We start from the raw sequence: 26,759 nt of genomic DNA on the forward strand, positions 1-26,759 counted from the left end.
AGCCCACATGCCTTCCCGGGTCCTTGTCATCCTCCCTGCATGTGTTCAGAGTTCTACCACACAAGCCTGTCTGGCTCACCATCCCGGCAAACTCGGTGTTAACCGCTGAGCACATTGCCTCCCTCTGAGGGGAGGGGCTGCCCAGGAGGTAACACCAAGGCTGAATGACTGAAAGGAGGCAAGGATTGCCTTAACCTTCCGTCTCTTGGCTCAGATGGAAAGAGCCTCAAAGGAGCCTGGAGCACTGGCGAAGACGACTGTCATGTGATCTAATAAACAGCCGTAACTCTTTAATGGATCAGCGAGGTCCCTGAGGTACTTTTCGGTCTATATAGTCTGTCAACTCAGTTACCTGGATCCTTTCCCAAAAGATGGCTGGCTTCCATGGAAAACTTTGTAGAGTAGATGGGTAAAAGAAAACATGGTGCCCCATGCTGAACCTATCTTGTGGCACCTTAATCAAAGTGGGTGGATGCCACGAGGCTGGTGCTGGTGAAGCAGTTATCTTACTCTGTATATATTTGTATGGCACTTTACAGTTTATAAAGCACATTTTTAAAAAATATACAATTCACCAATTTATAGTTACACAAACACTTTTATACCCTCAAAAGACACTGTGGAATAGGATTAGAACTTTGGCTTTTATATGTACCTGCCATATTTTTACCAGTTCCTTTCTCTACTTTGGATTTCTATTCCACTGATTCCCATACAACTTCCTTAACAAATCTTTAGTCTCAAAGATCTAATATGGCATCTCTTTGATTATTTTCTGAAATGTTTGACAATTCAAATGGGACAAAACTGGGCATTTCTGTGAAAGACATGAACAACTTAAAATTTCCAAATCATTGCACACACAGAAAAACCCCTCTTGAATTCAACTTCAAATTATTAACAATTCATCCAGCTTACACAGGAAAAATATGGACTTTATTTTAACCAACCTGGGTTTTACCAGCCCAGTAAATTATTTAGATTATTGTTTTAAGTGGTGTCATAGCTCTTAGGCCTGATTGTAACCAAATGTAATTTATTGTTGTTGTTCACTATAGGAAGAAAGGAAATCATATTTATGAAAATTGCCCTACTTGAAGAAACAAAACCTTAGCACCCAACACAGTGTTGCCTACTGATGCTTACAAAAAATCTAACACAAGCTTATCAAGTTGAATTTATTTAGTTTGATTTAAAATTAGGTAAACTGGTGGGGAATGCGAAGTGAAATTTAATATTATATAGAAGTATTGGCTATATCTGCTTCTGGCATTTCTGGAAATTCCAAGAAGTCTGCTACATTTTTATCTCTACTCTTCTTAACAGAAATACACACACACACAAAAGTTCCTTTGCAGTGCCTCATTTATATGACAATCTATTTTTAACCAAAGAGCTTCGTAAAATTCTTTTTCAAAAATGCATTGCCTCCTTTTGCATTCTATTTTGAGTTCTAATATTTACAGAGCATTGAACTCAAAAGGAAGGCCTACATTTATATTCCAAGAACTTGTGGGAAAACTTTTCACTGCCTCCAAAACTCCCTTTCCTTTGTCCGGGATGTCTCTTCCTTGCTGAGCCCATACACGTCACGCAGGACTTTCGAGAAGTAACTAGACTTACGATCATGGTTCTTTATCTGATAGTGTGATTTATAAAGAAATCACACTTCATTTTATGAGGTTATTTATGATTCATTCTTTAATTAATTCCTGACTCTCTTCCAGAAAGACTTTAAGGCATTTTTATGAGAATAAATGAATACCCTGAAGCCATGTAACAGGCCAAGAATAGAGGCAAGGTTACACCACTCAGTCTCTGACTTTTCTGCTTAGGTTCTACACTACCATTCAAGTCCTTCCAAAAGACCATTTATTATGAGACTTGTTAATCCTGAAGAGCTTTTGCTGCAGACAAAGGTAAATGTAAAATAAGCACATTTTAAAAGTATATCAGTATATATAGCACTTAGAACAGTGCCACACACGTGGTAAGTGTTACGCAGACTCATTAAATTTTTTGAAGGTATACAAATATTAGCATAGTATAACAGAGATTGCATTTGTTTTAACAGCTAAACCGAACATACCAGGTTAATTTCCCTTCCTGTTGTGTCAGAAGGCTTTTCTTGTTCCCCTGGAATTCAAAAAGAAAAATAAGAAACCAAAAGAGGTAAACGAACAGCACAAAATAAAATTCATCCTCAATTCCCTGCAAGTTATGGTCATGGGAAGAATATGGGCTATGGAATCAGATCACTAGGTTGAAATTCGGTCCCTAGGCAGAGGTGGGACGCCCTCCCCACCCATGCTCACCCACTCGCACGCCACTGATAGCATTATTGCTAGTTTGGGCTTGTTTATTTGCTGTGACTAGTGTGGCACTCACACCTTAGCTTGTGAGAATCCATGCTGCCCATTTTGTTCCTTGGTTCTTCACTTCTCACTCCAGTGTATCCAAGAGGAAGGGGCAGGGTCTAGCACATCATTTTTAAGAGCCTGGAAATCCTTGTTCTGGGGACATTCTGCACTCGATGCCACACACACGGCTGTCCTCTCACCTACATCATCAGGATCTCCTACTGCCTAGTTCACTTTCGAAAGAGGCTTGGAGTGGCAGAGGTGGAGCTGGAATTACAGAGGATTCCCTTGGGATCCCGAGAAGGGTTCTCGGCTCCGGAAGTCCTCACCACAGAACACCAGAAGCACTTTTGCTCAGACAAGGCTTTCTCTTATGGCAGAAATAAGGGTTGCTCTGTCCAGCTTAGTTTCTATAGCTACACAGTGGCTGCTTTTGTGGGAAAAGGGATTCGATGAGATGGCAGAGGGGAAAAAGGAAAGCGAGAGCACAGAGGTGGTTCAGACCAGAGACAGACCGAGATTCGCCATACATCTCTCTCTTACCGTGTTTAAGTGTTCACTAGTGACATCCAGTGAATTCTTACAAAAGCAGAAAAGAATTGTTTTCCAAATATCATACCGTTCCCATCATAGCCAAACCCACGTTTTTCAAATGCATTATTGTCGAATGAGGTTTCAGTTCAAGCATGTCTTTATGGCAGCAGTAAGTACAGACATGATGAGTTTCCTCTGGGAACACTAGATTTTCATTTAGATGGGGGTGTGGATGACTGGGATGCTATGATGCTGCTGTGAAAAACAGGGCGAGACAAACTAACTCAAATTACACATATTGATCTGAGAGATTATTTCCACACTCTTAAAGTTTAGAAGAGCTCTTCCTAAGATTGACACAGTAGCATGAGTAAGTCCCAACAATATGCTCTCCTCAGCACAGCTCTTGGCTGGAACACTGTGCTGTGGTGAGCATACCTTATCATGACTAGAGGAGACCTGAATTAATCTAATTCACTTTTTGGTGGAAAGATGAGTTGTCCCTTAGGAAATCATTGTCCATAGTTTACAGCAGAATATTGTGGGAAATAAAAACAACAGAAACCAACCAAAAAAATCTATCTTCCCTTGTTACTGAACCCTAAAAGTGTGGCACAGAGCAGCAGAGAGAAGATGGAACCCACCTCGGTGCTTCTAAGGCAGCAGAATGGGAAGAAACAGGTAATGAGTAGAGGCAAACTTCTCAAAGGAAGCAAACTATAAAGGACCCGTTGTCTGTCTGCCATCTCCTCCTGGGAGGGTGGTCCTGAGGCATTCCTTGTGTCTGAAATGGTAGTCAATATTAAGACAGCTAGGAAAGATGGGATGTGTTAGGCAACACGCTTTGAATTGTCAGAACCTGAACGGAGTTCCAGCTGATGCCTCTGTGTCCCGTTCAGGAGGCTTTCCCCAAGAACCCCTGGTCTCCGTACTCTCACCCACCTCTTGCTTTATTCCTGAGCATATGTGGGTGACTCTGAGTTATAATTTATATTTTGAAAATAGATTTAAAAGTTTATCTATTAGATAAAAAAGATTAAAAAATAGATTTAAAAAGAAGATAAATAAAAGGTTTTTTATTCTTCAAAGGTTAATCCCCTGTAAAACATTATCCAAAACAGCTCTCAGATAGCACTTCACTGAGCTTTTTCATTTACATTGTCTTATTTAACTTTCACATTCACCACTTCAGAAAAGGGAATAGTTTCATCCAGCTACATGCCTTGGGAAGAGTAATTGTCCTAAGACTTGCCCGAAGTCAGACAGCTATTGAGCGGCAGTGGGGACTCAAGCTACCATGTTTCTGAAACTAAATCCAAGATCTTTAACACAGTGCCCTTTCATTGTCTCATAACTCTGATATCTCCGAACGCCAAATACTTTTGGTATCTCCAGATATCTATGATATTTCCAGATATGCTTTGCTGGGCGTGCAGCTGGTATGCATCACTACTGGTCAATCTTCATGTGCATTAAGGCCCTGCTTATCCATGGTAGGTTGCAACTTAGTAGTGGGTCATGAAACAATTTAATGGATAACCCATAATATTTTTAAAAATTGAAACATAATAGAGTAGAAAATATCAGGATTCATCACACATCTTTAAATTTTGTACTTGTGTTAAATTTTTTTTTATCAGGAAAGCTTTATTTCTAAATATACTAACATAGTTATAAACCCCTCCCCATATACTTGGTTTTGGGGTAAAAGTGGTCAGGAGCTACTGGATCTGGGCATAAAGTGGTTTGATAATGTAGTTTTAACAAATGCTGTATTGTTCACGCCACAGCTGCTGTTTATGCTGGGCGAGCAGCCAAGTCATTGCCAAGATTGACAGACTCAGCTGTCTGGGGGAGGGGAACGGATAGCAATAGGGACTAAGGGTTCCACAAAAGATAACCTAATGCAGACAAATCCACTCAGTTAAGAAGATACAACTTGTATGATTTCTCTGACCGCCCAACAAGCTAGTTTCCTTAATTTTACTTGGCAAGTTTGATACTTACTTATAAGGTGTTCTGAATTATTTTGAGTCCATTCTGAAATAGAAAAACAAGATAAAGAATCAAAATTGGTTGTGAAAACAATGAGGGTTATACTCAAGTTTGTCTGAAATCAGAGCTAGTCCCTGAAAGGACTCCTGCATTTATGTACTAACAGAGTCCAGCAATCCAGCTCAAAGGCAATTTGAGAAATTTGTAGACCATCACAAGACCATGGACACAAAGTAAATCCCTGGGTTTATTTTGAGTCTCAAAGAAAAACTGTATAAATAAAACACAACCTTCCTCTGTCTGCTTTGATTCCCTTTTCTGCACTCCTTAAGCATAAGAACACAATTCAGCCTGTATGACACCTTTTGAAATAACAAGGTGCATATTCAACAGGTGCTCCAAGCAAATGTAGGAAGTTATGAGGAAAGAGTGCTTTTGATGACGTGGTGGGAACTAATTCTAAAACAAAGATTGTGTCTCTCACTTCCTGCTTACTCATCCACCCCCACTTTCCTGCTAACATGATCACCACCTGCCTTTGTGAAGCTCCTAATCAGGGACTGACCAAAGGCAGGTTGGAAAGGACCAGTGTATGTGTCAGTGATTGCTCAGTCAACTGTCCCCTTGGGACTAGGTTCTGCAAAGTGTTTTTCTTCCTTCTGAGAGATAACTGCTTTCCCAACAGCAACCCCCACTTTAAAAAAAAATCATATAATAATTTATTCTAAGGGTTTTTACAAAACACTTCATGAAAATTATACATACTTAGGAAGTACAGTATAATTTCACAGTTTACATTCTAATTAAAACTTGAACATAAAAAGCAAAAGAGAGTCATGAACCAAAGCAGGAAAATTCCCAATACCACCTTAGAAGGATATTTCAAGAGGAGACAATGAAAGACTTTCTATCATACCTCCAAAATTTATTTACCAAAACCATGGCCCTTAAATACCGTTTCAGAGTACATTTTTCTCCTCAACTCACGCTCAATTTATTAAGTACTCCGTGGTACAGAAAGAAAATTTTTCTTTGACACTTTCCCTGTTATGTTTTTCATTACTTCATGAAAGGAAAATCCACACCCAGTTCAAAGACAATTTCTAAGTAATTCATTTGACTGTTGGAAAGCCAGCAGGGATGATCTAGAGAAATATGACAGTTCCTGCTTGCCAGGATATCATAAGCCTTCATAGTATAAAAGGCAGTTCCCGCATTTCTACAGTACAAGGAAATCTGTGATAAATGAGAGGCAAAGACCTCAAATGGCATAAAAATGAACAGAAAAGACAAACCACTTCCACTAGGGTAAACACAGAAGGCTTCACTGAGAACTAGGAAATGAGCTGGGCTTGACAGGACAGGTAGTATTTTGATAGGTGGACACAGATAAATGGATGCTAGAAGAACCATGGTGAAGACATGAAACGGCTAGTTGGACGGTTAGGCTGGAATTGAGAGGTTCTATGTGGAATCCAGAAACAATTCAGAAAGGTAGATGTGGATGGACTGTGAAAAGCCTTGAATTCTGGTCAACAAATGTGAGCCCAATAGTGTAGGCACTGGGGATGCTCTGCAGAGGACTCAGTGAAAAAGTGGCATTATGGAAGAAGTTTATTAGGCAAATTAAGTATACTAGGAAGATTTTGGGCTGAAATGAACCAAAAGTGAGGAAACATTAAGTCCTAGCCACAGTAATCAGACAAGAAAAGTAAATAAAAGGGATCCAAATTGGAAAGGAAGAAGTAAAGCTGTCACTATTTGCAAATAACATGACACTACTCATACAATATCATAAAGATGCCACAAAAAACTACTGAAGCTCATTAATGAATTCTGTAAAGTTGCAAGACAAAAACTTAGTATACTGAAATCTATTGTAGTTCTATACACTAACAACAAACTCAGAAAGAGAAATTAAGAAAATAATCCCATTTACAATGGTATTAAAGAGAATAAAATACCTAGGCAATAAAAGACCTGTGCTTAGAATTATAAAACACTGATGAAAGAAACTGAAGGTGACACTAGCAGATAGAAAGATACACTGTGTTCTTGAATTGGAGGAATTAATATTGTTAAAATGACCATTCTACCCAAGGCAATCTACAGATTCAATACATTCCTTATCAAAACACCAACGGCATTTTCCACAGAAATAGAACAAATAATTTAAAATTTTCTATGGAAACACAAAAGACCCTGAGTAACTGAAACAATCTTGAGAAGGAAGAATGGAGCTGGAGGAAACACACTCTCTGACTTCAGACTATACCACGAAGCTAAAGTAAGCAAAACAGTATGGTACTGTCACAAAAACAAACACATAGACCAATGGAACAGAATAAAGAGACAGAAATAAACTCACACACTTATGGTCAATTAATCTATGACAAAGGAGGCAAAACTATACAGCAGGGAAAAGATATTCTTTTCAATAGTGATGCTGGGAAAACTGGACAGCTACATGTGAAAGAATGAAATTAGAATATCCTCTAACACATATACAAAAATAAACTCAAAATGTATTAAAGACCTACATGTGAGACCAGAAACCATAAAACTCCTAGAATAAAACATTTGCAGAACACTGTTTGACATAAATTACAGCAATGTTTTTTGGACCTGTCTTCTAAGGCAAAGGAAACAAAAGCAAAAACAAACAAATAAGACCTAATAAAACTTAAAAACTTTTGCATAGCAAAGGAACCATTAACAAAACACAAAGACAACCTACTAAAAGGGAGAAAATATTTGCAAATGATATGACTGAAAAGGACTTAATATCCAAAATATGTAAACAGCTCATACAATTCAACAACAACAAAAAACAAACAACCTAATTAAAAAATGAACAGAAGACCTGAATAGATATTTTTCCAAAGAAGACATACAGATAGCCAACAGGCATATGAAAAGATGCTCATCATTGCTAATCATCAGGGAAATGCAAACCAAAACCACAGTGAATTATCACCCCACACCTGTCAGAATGGCTACAAATAAATGTTGAATTATCACCCCACACCTGTCAGAGAGACTAAAAATAAATGTTGGCGAGGATATGGAGAAAAGAGAACCCCTCTACTCTGTTGGGGGAATGTAAATTTGTGCAGTCATTATGGAAACCAGTATGAAAGTTCCTCAAAAAGTTAAAAACAGAACTACCATATGATCCAGAAATTCCAGCCCTAGGTATATATCCAAAGAAAATGAAAACACTAATTTGAAAAGATATATGCATCTAAATGTTCATAGCAGCATTATTTATAATAGCCAAGATATGGATGCAACCTAAGTGTCCATCAACAGATGAATGCATAAAGAAGATGTAGTGTATATATAACAAAGCAGAAACAGACTCATGGATATTAGAGAACAAACTGGTGGTTACCAGTGGGAAGTGGGAAGGAGAAAGGGGCAAAATAGGGTAGAGGATTAAGAGGTACAAACTACTACATATAAAATAAATAAGCTGCAAGGGTATATTTTACAGCACAGAGAATATAGCCAATATTTTATCATAACTGTAAATGTTGTATATTATAATTTTGAATCACTCTGTTGTTCAACTGAGACAAATATAATATTGTAAATGAACTATGCCTCAATTTTTAAAAGTGCAACCATCACCACTATCTAGTTTTGAAATATTTTCATCACCTCAAAAGGAAACTCCATGCTCATTAATCTCCCCCCATTTTACCTTTCTCTCAGCCCCTGGCAACCATTTATCACTTTCTGTCTCTGTGGTGTTTCTCTTCTGGGTATTTCTGTATAAACAGAATCACACAATATGTGATCTTCTGTGTCCAGCTTCTTTTGCCTAGTATAGTGTTTTTGAAGTTCATCTATGTTGTATCCTGTACCAGTACTTCATTCTTTTTTATGGGTGAATAATATTGCACTGTATGGATGTACCACATTTCCTTTATTTATCAGTTAATAGGCATTTGGGTTGTTTCCACTTTAAGGCTGTTGTGAACAGTGTTTCTGTAAACATTTGTGTACAGGTTTTTGTGTGGATATATATTTTCATTTCACTTGGGTATTTTCCTAGCAATGGAATTACTGGGGCCTGTGGCAGTAATTCCTTAACCTTTTGAAGACCTGCCAGACTGTTTTCCAAAGCATCTGCATCATTTTGCATTCCCATCAGCAATATATAAGGATTTCAATTGTCCATATTCTTGCCAATACCTATCATCTTCCATTAAAAAGGAAATTCTAGTTTCCCTAGTGGGTGAAGTTGTACTTCATTGTAGCTTAATTTGCATTCCCTTAATAACTAATTATGTTTTTAACATTTTTTCCTGTGTTTATTAACCATTTATATACATATTTTTGAAGAAATGTCTATTTAACTCCTTTGCACATTTTTAATTGGGTTCTTGTCTGTTTTTGAGCTGCAAGAATTCTTCATATATTTTGGGTACTAGTCCCTTACCAGATAAATGATTTACAAATATTTTTCACATTCTGGGAGCTGTCTCTTCACTCTCTTGATAGTGTCCTTTAAAGCACAAACGTTCTTAATTTTCATGAAGTACAATTCACCTATTTATTCTTTTGTTGCTTGTGCTTTTGATATTGTACCAAAAAACTACTGATAAATCCAAGATCATGAAGATTTACTACTATGTTTTCTTCTAAGGAAACATACTATAATAGTTTAATATAAACATAGATTTTATTGTTTTAGTTTTTATATTTAGATATCTGATCTTTTTAAAATTATTTTGTGTATCATGCATGAGGGAGAGTTCCAAATTTATCCTTTGCATGTGGATATCTAATTGTCCCAGCACAATTTACTGAAGAAAGTATACTTTTCCCTTTGAATGGTCTTGACACTCTTGTTAAAAATCAATTGACCAAAGATGTATGGATTTATTCTGGACTCTGTTTTTTTCCACTGATGTATATAACTATTCTTACACCAGTACCACACTGTTTTAATAACTATAGTTTTGTAGTGAGCTTTGAAATAGAGAAACATGAGTCCTCCAACTCTGTTTCTTTTTCAAGACTTTTTTGTCTATTGTGGGTCTACTCTTTCCTGCCTCAGTCCAAAGTGCACACACACACACACACACATATGTGTGCATACACACATATGTGACCACAAATTACAATCTGTGAGTCATGGTAGCCTTCTGATGTTTTATGTGAGTTCAATGTCTAACATAATCACTTGATAATCTGAGCCCTTTTCTTGAAATATGATATGAAAACCATTAGGTAGTCTTGGTATCTAAAACTCACTTGTCACATTAATGGTAACTGAGTGGCTTTCAATGAATCCAGACAAAGAGTTCACTGAACGGCGGTATGACCCATTTTCACTAGCAAGCACCTGATTAAAATGCAAAATAAAAATAGAAATATTCTTCCTTTCTTCTCAACCCATGTATCCCTGAAGTCTGTCCCCAAGATGTAAACAGCTGTTTCCTTCGAGCTTGCACCAGGCCCCAGCAAGTCTGTTAGCACAGTATTTCACAGGCATTCCAGTTCAAATGGATCCCCTGCTGACACAGCACATACAGAATATCTCTTAATGTAAAGTCGTATGTCACATGACTCTTCCCCTGAGAGATAAAAACAAAATTAAAATCAAATCTGTTCTGGAAGGACTAAATATTTGCCATTTCAACAGTTTCTGACAAAGATTTCTCAAGTATGATTCTATAATTTTCCCAATAACATTTTCCAGTATATTAACCCTTATTAGCAGAGTGTCTGCTAGTGACACATAGTAGGCATATAACAAATATTTGTTGAAAAAAATCAAAATTTCCTCAATTTTCAAAATATTACGATTTTCATTATTATAAAATTAGATTTTATTTTATTTTATTATCTTCTAGCTACTCCAATAATAGCAAATAATAACAATTTCTTGTCAATTTCTTATTGTATTGTAGGGGCTGTTCAAAACACATTAAATATTTCAAGTTATTTAATCTTCACAACAAAAATAATATATATTATTATGAACCTTGTTTTAGAGATAAGGGAACTGAGGTAGCAAGAATTTGTCTAAAATGTATATGCTAATAATTAGGAAAATCAAGATTCAAATTTGTATGAGTTCATTACTCTATAATTCATTAACCATTACTCTGTTGTTGTTTCTTGAGCAGTAATCACATTTTCTATTACTAGCTCTGGTATATTCCAATAAATGACATTAGGATCTTTTTTTACTTGTTTTTCAATGACTTTTAAGATGCCTTGCAATTTTTTCCATGGCTTTTTCTATGTAGGAGACATGCAACTTAAGATAACTTTCTGAAGATAGGATGTTCTGAGATAACCTGATTTTTTAATATTTTCCCAAGTGTGAGGGACAGCAGTTATCCACCTCTTTTGGAAGTTATGCCTTCTGGCCCAACATACAGGAAGCATGCTTTCCTTTGTTTTGGTGGGGAGAGCTTTTTCCTGGAAATGGATTTTTCTATTATCTCCTCTGAACCTTCTGTTAGTAATCATTATTTGTATATAAAATCTGCAGAAAAAAAAAATCTGCAGCCAAGAAAAAATTTTAAATTATCTGTATTATTGAATAAATTTTGTTACTCTTAATTTATTATGAAATTTTGTACCTGGTAACCTCAGCACCTGAAGTATAACCTCAGCATCCAAGATATATGAAAAAGAAATTTTCTCTGAGCAAACAAAATAGCTATGGCAAGATCCAAAATGTATCTCATTTTTGTACACAATTCTTACAATTCCATTATCATTTCCTAATTACCCAGGGCATAAGTATGTTATGTAATAAAGACTAATAACTATGTTTATAATGATAAGATTGAATCAACAATACAATTCTAAATGATGTTTAAATACCGTCTATTTTTAGATGTAAAGAAGTGTTCAATCTGTTTTACTAAGAATTTCATCATAAATGGTTACTCAAAAAATATGTAGCCTACAAAGGGGCACACTTCAATTATTTAGAATGTACATTTATATGGAAGTATTCATTCTGTGATAATTGCTGGACTCTATTGTCTCTTTCGAGACTCATGCTATATAAGGAGCATGAGAAATGGCACCAATTCATAACCACTACTTAGCCTTTTTGCATCAGTTACATCACGAGTGTATATAAATCATGATTATTCTACTATGGGACTGACTCCCTATGATGGTGAAACTAAAATAGGCCAACTAAAATTAGATCTAACTAAAATAGGCAATGATTCCTTTTAGTTAAGCACTGTGTAGTGATTTGTATCTTCTTATTTTTTCCAGCAGAATTAGCTTTAGCTAAACACATGGTCTACAGGATGTTTTCTCTCTGACCTTTTCCTACAACCTTACAGGTCTTTCTTGGCTCTGTCTCTGCCTGTTTTGAACACTTTCTCAGTGATATATCCAATCCGTCTAATTTCTTTCAATAATTGTAAATTATTAGATTTTTAATAGATTAATAGTATCATAGGTTATAATGACATAAGCATAACTGAGATTATAGCCAAAATTCTTTTTTAAAGACAAAGGGTTAAGGACTAGTCAGACGTGGAACTGGGGAACAACTTTTGGTCCTGCGTTCCACATACTGCTTTACCAAGCATAATGTTCTACTTCATTTCTACACCTTGGCCAGCACAATAATTCTTTTTTAGCTATTTCCTAATATCAAATAAACCTCTTCCTATGATTTATGCTCATATCTCATCAATCGCTGCTCAGAATAATTGAAAACTGATTCAGCTTTCAAGAATCAGATCGAGACAAGGAACCTGCAGAGAACTTGTAGAAACCTCTGAATATTTAGATACTTATAACTGCTCGAAGACCTCAACAAGTTCACTTTAATATACCCTAATTCAGTTGTTTCCAAAAATTCAGCAAAAATCAAAGCAAACTCGAAGTCAAGTTATGAGGATGAGGTTTTTAAAAACTTGAAGTGAAAGGGTAAGATAATTTACTGAAAGGAAATCTCTAACAATGTAACATCTGGGTGTGTTTAGACTTACAACAAAAAAAAGCAAGGAGGCCAGAGGAGAAAGACCAAGTGAAACCCTTGTTTCCAGAAGTCTGTTCTTCTCCTTAAAGTTAATAAATACCTCAGCCTCCTAACTTCCCTATTCATTTTCTTGGATAAAATCAATCATAACTTATGGAGCCTACAACTCTGTGCCAGCATTGTGACAAACAAGAGCGTTATAGGCAAAGAACTTTTTGATCTCAAGGAGCTTATCATTTAATTGGTGAGACAAGATTAATGAACAAGGTCACTTTTCTGAAATAAACTTACTATCTACCACTCCTTTTTTTACCTTCAAGTATATATGAGTTGAAAAGGAAGGTTCAGAGGGACCTTGTATGCTGGATGTAAGGTGGTATAGGAATAGATAAGACAAGGTACCTTTCTTGAAAGGGCTTGCCTTCTAATGGAAATAGAGAGGCTTAACAAGTAGGAGAATGAAATAACACTAGAATAAGGGGCAGACTTTGCTTGGTGTGCAGAGGAATTGTAATAGTGAAGAACAAATGTGATTCCACATTAGCTCTGTTCCTTTAGCTCTAACCCTATTCCAGTACTTAGTCATGCTGGTTCTGCATTTTTTGTAAAAGAATGTTGCATATAGCCTGAAATATACAAGGTAGCCTATTTTCAAGGCTCTGACCTTTAAAGGTATAACACTTTCCCTTTCATATAAAGATTAAAAAAAAGTTGCAGAATATAAAATAACATTTGTCTTGTTGGAGGTTTACAGGAACATCATGACCTGACCTACGTGGACAGCTGCAAGAACAAAGGATCCTGACACTAAGAAGTTTGCAACACTAACCACACCCCCTCCCCCTTTTCAGTTTAAAAGGAGCCTAAATTCTGACTTGGGGAAATGGTTCTCCAGGGCATTAGTGTGCCATTTTCTCAGTCTGTCGGCTTTCTGAATCAAATCGTTATTACTTGCCCCAACACCTCATCTCCCATTTTATTGGCCTGTAATACAGCAAGCAAAATGAGTTTGGACTCGGTAACAGCATAACTTCAACAGGGACTATAGGGGCAAGGCTGAATGCAAAGGTCATATATGAGCTAAACCTTAGTGAATGAGAAGCTCTTTGATAACCAGAGCAGTGAATAGAACAGAGAAGGTATTCTAAGACTGGGGAAACAGAAGGGCAAAGGCAGACTGGCCAGGAATCTCCAGGAAGATTTAGGGAATTGATACACACTTGGATCATGGTTTTCTGAAAATAATGACACTAGTTGTTTCAGAATAAATGGAATAAGCATTGGGTAGAAGAAGTGTAAACTTTGTTATCCACCATGAGAAAATACAGAGTCTGAGTCTTTTGGTATATTTATAAAGGGTATGTAAATAACTGAAAATGAGAATATGCATTTGAACATGGTTCTTCAAATGCTAAAAGACTGTGTGATGTTGAGACAGCCACCCAGTCTCACTGGCCCTCAGTTTCTTTAAAATAAGATGCAAGGATTGACTACAAAAATAGGAAAAGTCTTAGCCACTATCCTCTCTTACATACAAACACATACGCAACTCCATCTCCCTCAGCGTATGTCTGACACTTCTAAGTCTCTCGTTCTATTACAGTATGTTACCTTTCTATTTAGCCATTGGGCTGTCATCCAATGCTAGTAGCACTATTGAAGATCCCTTCTAGTTCCCTCATTCCATGACTATATGCTGGGGAGTGTAATAGGGAACAAATCTGACTCCATATTGGATCTACTTCTTTTACTTTAACCTTTGTATCTATTGCTTCTGCTACAAGTTAACCATTAAAGTGATGTTGCTTATAGCTTAAGGTGTACATAATGGCCCATCTCCTGGAACCCCTGCCTCCCATGCCTGAGTGTTAAGCTAAAATACCTTTGTTTAAACTCACAGGAAACATCTTGACCAGACCTACCCGTGAATGGCTGCAGGAAAGAAGACATTAATACATCCCTTTCAGAGTCTAGTCAGAGCCAGGAAATATTTTTAAAGACGTATTTCCTTTTTTGACTTTACCTCCTCACCTCCCCTTCATTGTTCTGAAAAAGAAACTAGCATCCAAACCCCAGGCAAAATGGTTCTCTGGAACACTAGTCCATCATCTTCTCCGTCTTCTGGCTTTCTGAATAAAGTTGCTATTCGTTGTCTCAACAATTCCTCTCTTGATTTATTGGCCTGTTGTGTGAAAAGAAGTATGAGCTTGGGCTCGGTAATAGGAGTGCACAAAGTGGATCAGGAGTGGAGAAGAGCTAGCTGTTAGTCCTGACCCCGTCAATGACTTGCAGTAGGATAATGGAAACATCACTGCGGTTCTTGCATATTCTTATCAGCAGAATGAAGATCATTGGCAGTCACACTGACTGACCAGCATAGGATTTTTTCTTGAATGGAGGGAAGAACAGATGGAGGCTTGCCAACTGGCATTAAATGTCATTGACAGTACTCATTCTTTGTACAAAGAAATAATTAATACTGCGTATCTCCCTGATACTGAAACTGATGTTTGTAGAGCAGGACTGATACACTAAGCTAAATGACATAATTCTAACTTTCCATTTGAGAAGCATGTTGACACTTTTTTGCTGCTTGTCCTGAAGTATGTAAAATCATCTGTGACACTCAGGATATCCAAAGCTGTCCCCAAGGGTTTGTCTCATAAAACAAACATTTTCTGAAGAGGAACGAAGATCTCAGCCGCTTTTGGCTGGGATTTATCAGTCAATGTTAATTATTGTTATTACTGCTATTTTTCTCAAACATTCATATCTAATGGTAGGGAATTTTCAATGCTAAAAATAATTAAAATAAATGCATGCAGTGAATGATGCACTCTCTACCATCCTCAGGCTCTCATATGAAGTATCCCTTTTTAAGTCACTGTAGGTTTTTAAAAATTCTTATGAACACCACTACTGAATTATGAGAGTATGTACATTCCATGACTAGGGTGTACTTAGCATAGTTGATGCCCAGAGTGCATCATTTTTAACAATCCCTTTTTCTATATGGAAAAATATTCGGAAGTAATCATTAAATGAAACAAATAATAAAATGGTCTAAAAAGAAACATAGACAGTGAATATTTTCTCTCATTAAACTTCATGCATAAAATGATGCAAGTTAAAAAAATATTTGAAAAATAATAATAGAATACAAAAAGGAAAAATGTGCAGATATTTAATAATTTTATATCCACCTAAATAGCATAAACTTCAATTCTTTAGTTATAGCCTAATACTTAAGTTTATATAATTTTCCAGTAATTAATAAGTGAATGTTACTAAAATGGAAATTCTCTAAAAGATACAATTTAGACAACTACCAAATTGTACCACTAAGGTAAAGTTTAATTTTCTTAATTCATTCTTTAAATTTAAAACATTGCTTTATAGAGAAAAATACATCTCAATTGTAAAGATATTAATAAAACATTTCATATATAAATTTTAGTTCATGAATGAAAAAAAGTTGTGCCTCCCAGTTTGTACTTTGCTTTACTTTTTAAAATTTTAAACAAATAAATATTCAAAATGATTGCATAGAATGAAAGAAATGAAACCACTCATATTCTGTTTCTGTATCTCTATAATCACTGTGGTATTACTGTTCATTTAAAATCTACTGTGTAAATGCAGCAATAAGTAGTACCACAGGGGTTGGAGACACAAATTACTTGAAGCAAGTTCAAATGATTCTGAACATTATGAATTTACTTTTGAAGTAAATACATGTAGCTGAACTTGTATGTGTTCAGGGGCAGCTCTCTAACAGGGATGTTCTCTGAGATAACTTTTACGTAGATGTGATGTTTACGAAAGGGGAAGTACTGAAAATGTGCTAATTTGAAACTTACACACATATTATTCAAACTCAGGAGTAACCAGAGTAATTATTTAGAACTTAGACCAAAAATTTTTTGGGGGGGAGGGGATATTTTATCACTGATATTGTTCAGAATTACTGGCATATTGTGGTCATTAAAAGTAGACCAAATTTTTTTGCTTTAAAACTCTATACAGAGAAGGCACCCACTTACTGCCCACACCCAGGGGTGTGGACATCCCACTGTTCATGACTATTTAGTAATAGGACAGTTTCTAGTGCAAAGGGGATGCAGAAAGAGCTCACTTGTCTCTTCAGCTTTCTCATCAGATTTTTTTTAAATATAATTATCTTGAACAAGATACAATCTCTTAGAGTTTTCAGATCTCTGAGAGAGAGAGAGAGCCCTTCTGGCTGGGTAATCAAGAAAGGCTTCAAGGAGGAGCTTGAATTTTCTTCTGTTTCAAATCCCACCCCAGCACTAATCGGGTCCTCCTCCCATTACCACAGTATAATACTGTCATCTACCTAATCACGTGGGCCAGAACCTGGGTCCCATCTTGGTCTCACTCCATTTCATCAGTTACCAGGTTAAGTTAACTCAGCATCCAAAATATCTTTCTTTTTGTTTGTTTGTTTGGTTTTTTTTGTTGTTGTTTGCTTTTGTTTATTTTTTTAACATTTTTTATTGAGTTATAGTCATTTTACAATGTTGTGTCAAATTCCAATGTACAGCACACTTTTTCTGTTATACATGAACATACATATATTCATTGTCACATTTTTTTTTTCACTGTGAGCTACCACAAGATCTTGCATATATTTCCCTGTGCTATACAGTATAATCTTGTTTATCTGTTCTGCATATGCCTGTCATTATCTACAAATTTTGAAATCTTAATATCTTTCAACTTTGTTTTTATGCCACTGTCGTAATTTGGGTCTCATTCTATTTCACGAAGGTTACTGTCACAGATGACCACCTAGATTTCTACATTCCAAACTTGGCCTTTTCCCCCTCCCCTACTCCAATTCATTCTCGACATCACTGTCGCAGTTTACATTTTTAAAATGAAAATCTAATTGCAAGATTTTCCCTAAAACCTTTCAAAGATTCTTCAATGCCTGCAAGATAATGTCCAGACTTCATCAAATGGCATTTAGCCCCTGCTTCTTTATGCAAACTAACCTGCCACACACATATTCCAGCAACCCAAGTCCACTTGATGTTACCCCCAGTAAATGTTCCACGCTGTTTTGTGTGACATGTACCATTCTATTATAGTTAAATACGTGTTTATGCATCTGTCTTCCGATCTGGTCTACGATCCCTTCTTGATGGGATGAGATGGCCTCAGAAAAGGTATGAAGAGGTATGATGTACACTGAGACTGAACAGAGAGAGCTTCATGAAGAGGAAAATCTGATATCACAGCTCTAATGCTCTCTGTACACTAAGGCCACTGAGCCCTTAGAGAGGTGGACTAAAGACATTGAGGTGAAGATTATATGCAACTCAACATACCCTTTGGTGATTAAAAAAAAAAACTAGACCATACCAGTATGCAGTGTAGAAAGGCCTGATTTATGTTCATTGAGAGGTGATATTCAGTATATTTAAGAAGTGACACCCCATGGTCACCAGATACCTAGATCAGCCAATCAGAAAGGCACACCAGCCACAAAATACTCCCTGGTCCAGTACTTTCCGGCTGAGCAAGTATGGCTGCTGGTATAAATACCACACGTGCTGAAAACACTAAGGAATTTGTGAAACTGATTAGCTACTAAAATAAAGATGCTCATGGTTATGAATGTTGCACGAAATACAATCGTTTCTTACTTTTAAAGACCATATGTCTTGATTATAACTATTACCATGAGGAAATCCCAGTTGACTTTGACTATCTCCCCATTGAAACATTCTTTCAGATTTATGAAAAGATCAAAATAGTTACAATCACTGAAGGAAATGAATGCTGCCATAAATGTAGATTGCCTTAATTTGACCGAAGACAGAGTTACAGTTGACCATAAATGTGTAAACAAATAATTCTTGAAAAACTAAAATAATTATGAAAGGTGTAAAACAGCAATAATTTTCTGTGACATGAACCAGGATTTTAGCTTCTATCAGAAGATACTGTAATAGAGAAACAACAAACAAATTACAGATACATGATGGGGAGACCTCAGAAGGAGAGAAGACTGTAGACTCAGGAGGAAACATGCTTTCAGGGGATGCTGACGGGATGGTCTGCCTTGCTGCAGAGTGCTGGAGGGGTAGAGGTCAGGGGAGAGATGATTACTAGTAAGGTAAGGAAAACAGGATCCTCTTCCCTAGCAAACTGGTGTGGCTTAGGGGTCCTGTGAAAAGTCCACACACAGTGACAGCAGCCATGTAATCACACATCAAAGATCCTGGAAGGACATCCACCGGGAAAGCCTCAGGGAATCTCATGCACAACAGCAGAAAGCCCACGGGGCATACTTCCCATCACAAGTCAGCTGGCACAGACTCCTCAAATCAGAAATGTGACAGGAGACGAGGGTGGGGGAATTCCATCGCATACAGAAACCACTAATTTAATGTTGTATTCTGTTGATTAAACTCATTAGTTTAACTCTGTGGTAAGCAAACCCGCTCCGTAAATCAGATATTCCCAGAAGTGGTAGGAATATCTGGGGAAATTTGAATAAGAATGACGCACACATCACATTGTTAAAAGCGGAGCTTCTATTTTAAAGGATGACCATTGTTAAAGAAAAACCCCGTGGCTTGATCCCTCAGGGACACAGTGAACACTGACTGGGCCTCAGCTCCTACGGTGAGATGAAAGAGCCTCAGTCCTTACAGGGAGAGCCACCTGACAAACAGCACATAATGTAATAGCGCTCCCTGGCATAAAAGTGAAATAATAGTTTATCTTCTTCTCTCTGGATATTGTCTGACACTGATCTCCAGACAAGGATAGGCAACTCCTCCTTGCCTGAACACATATATACCACACACTCACACATATCTCACACACACACGTATACACACACATGTACCCACGCACACACATACAAAAGGAGAGAGACTTACATAATGTGAAGCCCCTTTAGCAAAAATGAAACTGAAAAGAACTAACTTCACACCAAGAATCTATATGGCATGAATCCATATTTATTCCCTTCATCTGAAAAACAAAGACCATGAATTGAGAAAATAGAATTTTTGCGCTCATCTTCTATTACTATTTCCTCTTTAAAATCTCCTTAAGATGGTATGTGAATGAGAACACCTTCGGAGGGTTGTTAGCTCTATGCTTGGCTCATAATGCATAATAATAAATGCCAGGTGTTACTATTTTTTGGATAGGATGGATTTAGGGACGTGCCACAGCAGTTGACACATCCAAGGCCACAGGCCTGCGGGTGGCAGAGACAAGGTGGAAACCCAGAAGGTCTGCCCCTGGTGCCTCTCTCTGAATAGTTATTTCCAGCTGCTTTCGGGGATCGGCAGTGATACATAATGACTGGTCTAGTCACCGGCCAAATATAACAGATAGAAAAGGCGGTACATCCCGTAGAAAACTGTCCTTTATGTGAGGCATAAAATTCTTCAGAATTTTACTAATCAGGAAGACCAGCCTTGGTTAAAACTAGGAAGTAAAAAAACCTTCATCTTTGGGTATTTTCTTAAGACGTCTCTCAGTACTTCTTCATTACATTTCTACCAAATGACAAATGTCCCCCTATGGTTTTACCCTATTGGTCACTGACTTTGTCTCCCCAGACCAGAGGACCCATTCCAGTCCTTCAGCATTCTGCCTGCCCTATATGACAGAGATAAGTATCTGGTGGAGAATTCGTTGGCCAGTATGTAATTAGGTCTCTGGAACAGCAAACATATTTAGCCAGTTCAATAGGCCTGAAAGTAAAATGATTCATGTTGACAATCTGGAGAATAGTTCTGGGCAAGGAAGCCTGTCTGGCACAGGTGGGCTCGTCCTTCGGAGATGGTAGGCCCTCCACCTTGGTCACAGTGACTTCAAGGCAGGAAAAGCAGGGCAGGAAACGCCTGGAACATACCTTAGAAGCTGTGGACAGTAGCATCCAAGAGAGCCATTGGCATTTTGTAAGAAACCAATGTATTTCTAAGTATTGCCTTCAGTGATAGAGGGGTTACATGTGTTGTTCAGAGTAATCGTGGGTTATGTGTTGTTGGAAGGACACAGGGAAAGTCCATCTCTGCTTCTCTCCCAAATATTCCCTCACCTTCCTAATCCATTCTACCGCAGGGATCACACTGAGATTCACTGGCATTTCTCAAATTCTAGAAGATATTTAACATTATCTATGTGGGCAGAAGTGCCAGTTGTCCCCCAATATTAATTCTCTTCTCCTAATATCACAGGAGAAAAAGAAATGGAGCCATCACCACCCAGCTAGAACCGAAATGTTGCAGCCTTCCTTATGGCTACTTCTGGACAATGGGCTGTTTGTGAGATATGCAAGTTCCAGGTTATGTTCATAAGATAAATGTGGCTATCAGGAAGGAGAAAAGCTAAGAAAAGTTAAGGGTTCTACCAGCTAAACCTAACACTTCCCTGTGACCAGCCCAGATGGCCCCTCTAACATTCTCCCGGACTGTGTTCAAAGAGAACCTCAACTTGTACATGTTTAGATTCTGAGCATATGAACACAATACCTGCATGTGTATCCACAGACACAGGCACACAGTACTTTCTTCCATAGAGATAAGCATGGAAATTAGAGTCTGTAACCATGAAAGGATGCCAGAAAGGTGGAAAATACTAAGTTTATTTTGATGTAAGGGAGTGAAGAAAATTAGAAAAGTGAAGCAAATTGCTTATGATACAATAATTCATCGACACGATGTAACTCAAGTCTCAGGACTCCCAAACTCTTTTCTCATTTCTTGGTGATTGGGGATGATAGCAGATAATGATGTCAAGAGTCTTTCATAGACTATTTTTGTCAATCCCAAATGAGAGACGATCACCCAATGCTACTTTAAGGGAACTATCAAGCTAATTAAATTTTGGACTGAAACACAAACAAACAAAAAACTAAAACATTATTAGCCAAACTTACATAGCAGTTAAAATGCATCAGGCACTGTCCTAAGAGCCTTAGAGAATTAATTCACTTAATAATTACAGCAACCCTGTAAGGTCAATATCATTATTGTCCCCGTTGTTTAGATAAGGAAAGAGAACCAGAGAGGTTACAGTCATACAACCAGCAAATGGCAGCGATGGGAGGGTGATCTAATACTCCAGAGTCCCTGACCTTACCCGCTCCACCACTGCCTCTCTAAGGAACAATGCAAAAGGGGGATTTTGTGTTTGCACGTGATTACAAGTGTTTGTGAACATTCTTCTTTCAACAACTCTGAAACTCACAAATAATGGAAATTAAGAAGGAAAGTCCCAGTGAAGCAAGATAAACTATCTGACTTCAATGTTATAATAAGAGGAAATTTTGATAGTGGGACAGAGGAAGCGGTAATTAATTAAAGAGCTCAGTGTTAGAAAAGTCTATTCAAGGCTGTGATCAACACAGGGGTTAGTCTTTTCATACCTTAATCCAGGAAACCCTGCAGCTGCAGGATGTATTCCTAGACATTTATGTAGGAGGTAGTCATATTTTATGGCAGGCATTTTTGTGATAACAATACATGGGCACTGGCAGAAGGCAGGGCTCTGTCTCTGGCAGACGATTTGCATTTTCCAGTAGGAACAAGTAGGTAGATTCAGAGAAATAAGCCTGATAAAGATGCTGTGTTACAAAATCAGACTTGAAAGCAAGAGACAGATACTGAGCACCTTCTGCCCTGGTGTTTCTGCTTTGAACAAAGGATAACGTCTGTTCATGGTGGAGAAACACAATCTGGGAGGGATGTGAAGTATGGATCCATGGAACACACTGAATCAGCACAATAAAGGAGAAAGAGAACACAGGCAAGACCCAAACAGAGACTTGGCCTCAACCTCTCTGTTCTCAAAAGAGCCAAACTATATGTGTTCTCTGGTTCTAGTCCAGATTAGGATGATTTATTAGAATAAACAGTGATCAATCAGAGACTTCCTCCTGGCTTCATTCAGGATCATATACAGTGCCAAGCAGTAGCCAGACATAAACTGCTGCGCTCCTGGCTGCTTGAAGGTGGAATCCTCAATTGATGCTCAATTGAACAAGTGGTCTGGGGCCTCACAGCGGAAGCTGCTCATTGGGGATGAGCAGGTGACTGAAAGGGGCATCTCCACCTGCAGCCTAGTTCTCATCAGCATCACCTGCCATCTGTCCATGTGTATGTGCTGACACTTTTAATACTTTCATCTAGACAGAAATAATATGCTGGACACAAAGGAGCAGAGTTCCCCCTAATATTTTTTGAGAAACACAAAAGCAAGCGAGCATTATATTGTGTTATTTCATTATAAAGAAAGACCTTAGACAGGCTGTTTGTAGATAACATTACCTTTTCTATGACGTTACTATTGATGTAGCCTCATTCTCGGGAAGAGGCACACAGACCTCAAATTGCTTTGAAGTGGAGGGAAAATTTTTTTTTTATTATTTTTAAACACTTTGAAACTGTGCCAGTGTAAAGAATTCAGTAATTAAGTGAACTATAGGAAATCCCCAAGATATAAAGGTTAAAAATTAATGAGGTCTTAAGGAACAGACCCATTAGCTCTGTCCAGGAGAACAAAGCTCACCAAACATTCCTTATCTCAACCTGTATCCTTAATTTAATTCAAGTACCACTGCAATGCATCAACCGCTGTATAAGATACCTGGCCTGTACTTTGTCCAAGGCTTTCTGTTTCATTTTTCAGATAATTCGAAGTCACTATATTTTTGGCTAAATATATTGTACAATATATTTCATGTATTCATTTTATTTTAGCTTCAAAAACTCAATTATTTTAAATGATGATGTTAAAACTTGTTTCTCATTTAACTGAATTTTGTGGGGGTGGCTTGATGTAAAGGATATTAGTAAAAATACCATTAATGTTTATCAGACTTTTCTTACGTGCACTTACTGTGCCAGGTCTTCACAGTGGGCCCATAATTGAGGTACAATTATTATTATCTCTATTTTACAAATGAATAAGAGAGGATAAGAAACTTAACCAAGGTCACACAGTAAATGGCAGAGCCCGTAAATGAACCCAATTCTAACAGCCAAGTCCGTTTTAGTAAGCACATCGAGAGGAGGAGCAGATATTGTACCATACTCCCAGCGTGATATATCACTGAACATTCATTTACTTCATTTCACAAAGAATAGTTTACATATTCTCCCAGCCAATATGATTTCTGTTTAATAATATTTGACTTCCGTTGTAGCTATGTGATTGTAGGCATCTGATAGAAAGTGAAAAATCCAGCCAGCCATCTAAGCACTCCGTCAACATAATAGCACATACTTACAAACATGAAAATGCTTAGATGACTGAAGGGGACTTTCATTTTGCACTTGGTTGTGTGTCATCCCGGCATCACAAAGACAAATTCCAAACTTCACAGTTCCAGAACCGAAGATGACATCATGTAGGATTTCAGGGACTGTATTTTCTGATTTAAAACTGACAAGGAACAACAAGGATTTACTGTATAGCACAGGGAACTGTATTAAATATCTTGTAATAAACTATAATGGAAAAGAATCAAAGAAGAATATAGGTATACAGATAAATAAATAAATAAATAAATAAATATATATATATATAAAACCAAATCACTTTGCTATACAGCTGAAACCAACACAATAAAAAAAAATCAGAAAAAAAAACTGATAAAAGTATGTTTGCTTGTGGGGATAATAAGGCAGGATATTTGAAACCAGGAAATCAGAAACTTCCACTAGCATTTTGTAGCCCTTCCCTCTTTGCAATATGCAGGCACCTGTGACAACGTGAAGGAGCAAGGGAAATCACTTTTTTGCCTGCATAAAATCTTTGCAGAAGTGGCCAAACATCATCTATGAAGAATTCAAGCTGTTTCCTATGTCCAATTACGCCCAAAGGGGACCCGTTCTCTTTCAACGTAATAGAAGCAGAGATGAAATGCTTCCGTCCCATATTTCTCAGCACTGTCTCATTCAGGAGTCTCAAGGCACCTACCCCACCGAAGCAAGTAGCGACATTCTATTTAGTCACATCATTTAAGAGTAACCATGGCGTCAGGTATAACTTGAGTTATCCAACACCTATCCTACCCAGCTGAGCACCTCAACACTCCTCTAGCCTCAGTTTGGAAAGATCAAGCTATTTATTCACCATCAGTAGAGCATCTGGAGTATTTTTCTAGTAGTAGTGAAAAATTTGTACTGATCTATTTATAGGGTCTGCTCAATTCTCTTTTCCTACCATTAGAACATGTTTTTAAGAAAACCAGCCAAGCTACGACTTAATAACTGTGTTTTCATTTGGTTTATGTCCTATAATGTCTTTAAGTGAGCAAATCTAACTACTTGGTTTCATCTACCATTATCTACTTGACATAAACAACACATCTTACTAAGATCAGAAAAGGAAAACATTGCCTCCAAAACCCTCTGAGAAATATAAGAAAAAGTGCCTTACCACTGATATTCCAAATGCCTAGATGTAGGATTAGAAAGAGGACCCAAGACAACTTCCCAATACCAAGCATGGCAAGCGATGTCTTCATTTCCTGTTTCTATCAGGGATACTCAAGTAGGTTTCCCTTCCTCCCCTAAATCCTTCAGGGTTGGATCAGGTTACCTACTTCAATGACATCTATAAAGTAAATAGGGAAGAGAGAGTAGGTGGGAGAGGACAGTAAGAAGAGCCTGAACAGTTTGCGAAACAAAATAAATAGAAAGACTACATGGAACTCTGTTCTGAGGCTTTTGCTTCTTGTCAAATTGGCTGTTCACTTTGAAATGCCCTGATCTGCAGAGCAGCTCAGTCTTTAACTTCTCTTTTTGCCCCATATTGGGGTTTTTCTCATTCAAAGTTCAGTGAAATGAACAAACTCTAAAGAAATCTTAATTGTTGCAATATTTAGGTAGAGATTTTAATCAAATTAAGGTCAGGAAATTCATGGTAAAAAGTACCTATGGTAAGTATACATTTTCCCCCTTTTCATAGCTTGTGATTATGAAACTTCTTTTATGTAAGAGATTTTAGATTTTTCTTCCCAAACATCAGGTCATAATAAGATGAGAATGCTTACTGTCATTAAGCCAGTGGAGATTTATCTGAGATTATGGAGAACATGAGTGACAGGTCCCCTTCCTCAGCGGTTGAGGGAAGGATCTTTTAGTCTGTAGATAAATATCACTGGAACCAGATCAATGTTAGTATTGGCTACACGTCCTCTCTAAATAATAAAGTTCCAAGCTGAATAACATCTTGAAAATCAGTGAAAGGAAACTTCCATTTTCAACATTTCTTCACGTGGTTATTGTCTGGATTAAACAGAATACAAACAATAAAAGAAGAAATGGAAAAGTTCAAGATCAATGTGGAGTTGTTTTCTCCAAGGCCACTTGTAATAATAAGTAGCTAACTTCTAACCAGAGAAGCTAATTAAAATCACCCATTTGAGATTCTAAATGAAAATGAAAACTCTAGACTTGTGACATAGGTGGTCATTGACAGAAGTTGACTTTAGAACTCTTTCTTTCAGAGGATGATGATTTTTTTTCCAAGGTTAAATATAAATGGTTTTAAGTATATAAGGTTAAAAATCAGTTATCATACATTCGTTGATTCAGATACACACTGTGCAATGGTTGGAGGCACAAAGATGAAAAGTCACTGTCCTTGATTTTAAAGAGCTCAGTCAACCAGCACTGCAGCTTCCTCCTATCAACCCTTGTGTTAGAATGTAAGTATTCATGCATTTCAACCATCATGGAGTAACACTGAGTAACTACTCATAGCTTCTTAGTACTTCTATTACTGGCATTGACATTCTGGGAAATATTAGAGTCATAGGTACACAACTTTCCCACTCTCAAGGTGGAATGCAAATGTCCTGTGGCAGCTGAGACAAGGCTTATTGTCCC

General features: G+C 37.3%; 2 protein-coding genes across 6 annotated transcripts in view; one reads left to right on the top strand and one right to left on the bottom strand.

Moving 5' to 3' along the window:
* Nucleotides 1–15,028, top strand: part of LOC105081557 (OX-2 membrane glycoprotein) — a 97,255-nt gene extending 82,227 nt beyond the window's left edge. For 4 of the 5 annotated variants that reach the window (XM_074363372.1, XM_074363399.1, XM_074363433.1 and 1 more), the window contains one exon: nt 14,768–15,028. The gene's annotated coding sequence lies outside the window, so the exon portion shown is untranslated. The remainder of the gene's footprint in view (nt 1–14,767) is intronic. The other variant, XR_012506930.1, reaches the window with a different exon arrangement.
* ATG3 (autophagy related 3) overlaps nt 1–26,759 on the bottom strand; it is a 95,221-nt gene that overhangs the window by 9,004 nt on the left and 59,458 nt on the right. Inside the window, exons 13-14 of the mRNA XM_010970792.3 lie at nt 4,902–4,934; nt 2,090–2,136 (exon numbers count right to left, since the gene is read on the bottom strand). The gene's annotated coding sequence lies outside the window, so the exon portion shown is untranslated. The remainder of the gene's footprint in view (nt 1–2,089; nt 2,137–4,901; nt 4,935–26,759) is intronic.

The sequence above is a fragment of the Camelus bactrianus genome, chromosome 1 (genome assembly GCF_048773025.1).
Source record: "Camelus bactrianus isolate YW-2024 breed Bactrian camel chromosome 1, ASM4877302v1, whole genome shotgun sequence".
NCBI classification, from domain to species: domain Eukaryota; kingdom Metazoa; phylum Chordata; class Mammalia; order Artiodactyla; family Camelidae; genus Camelus; species Camelus bactrianus.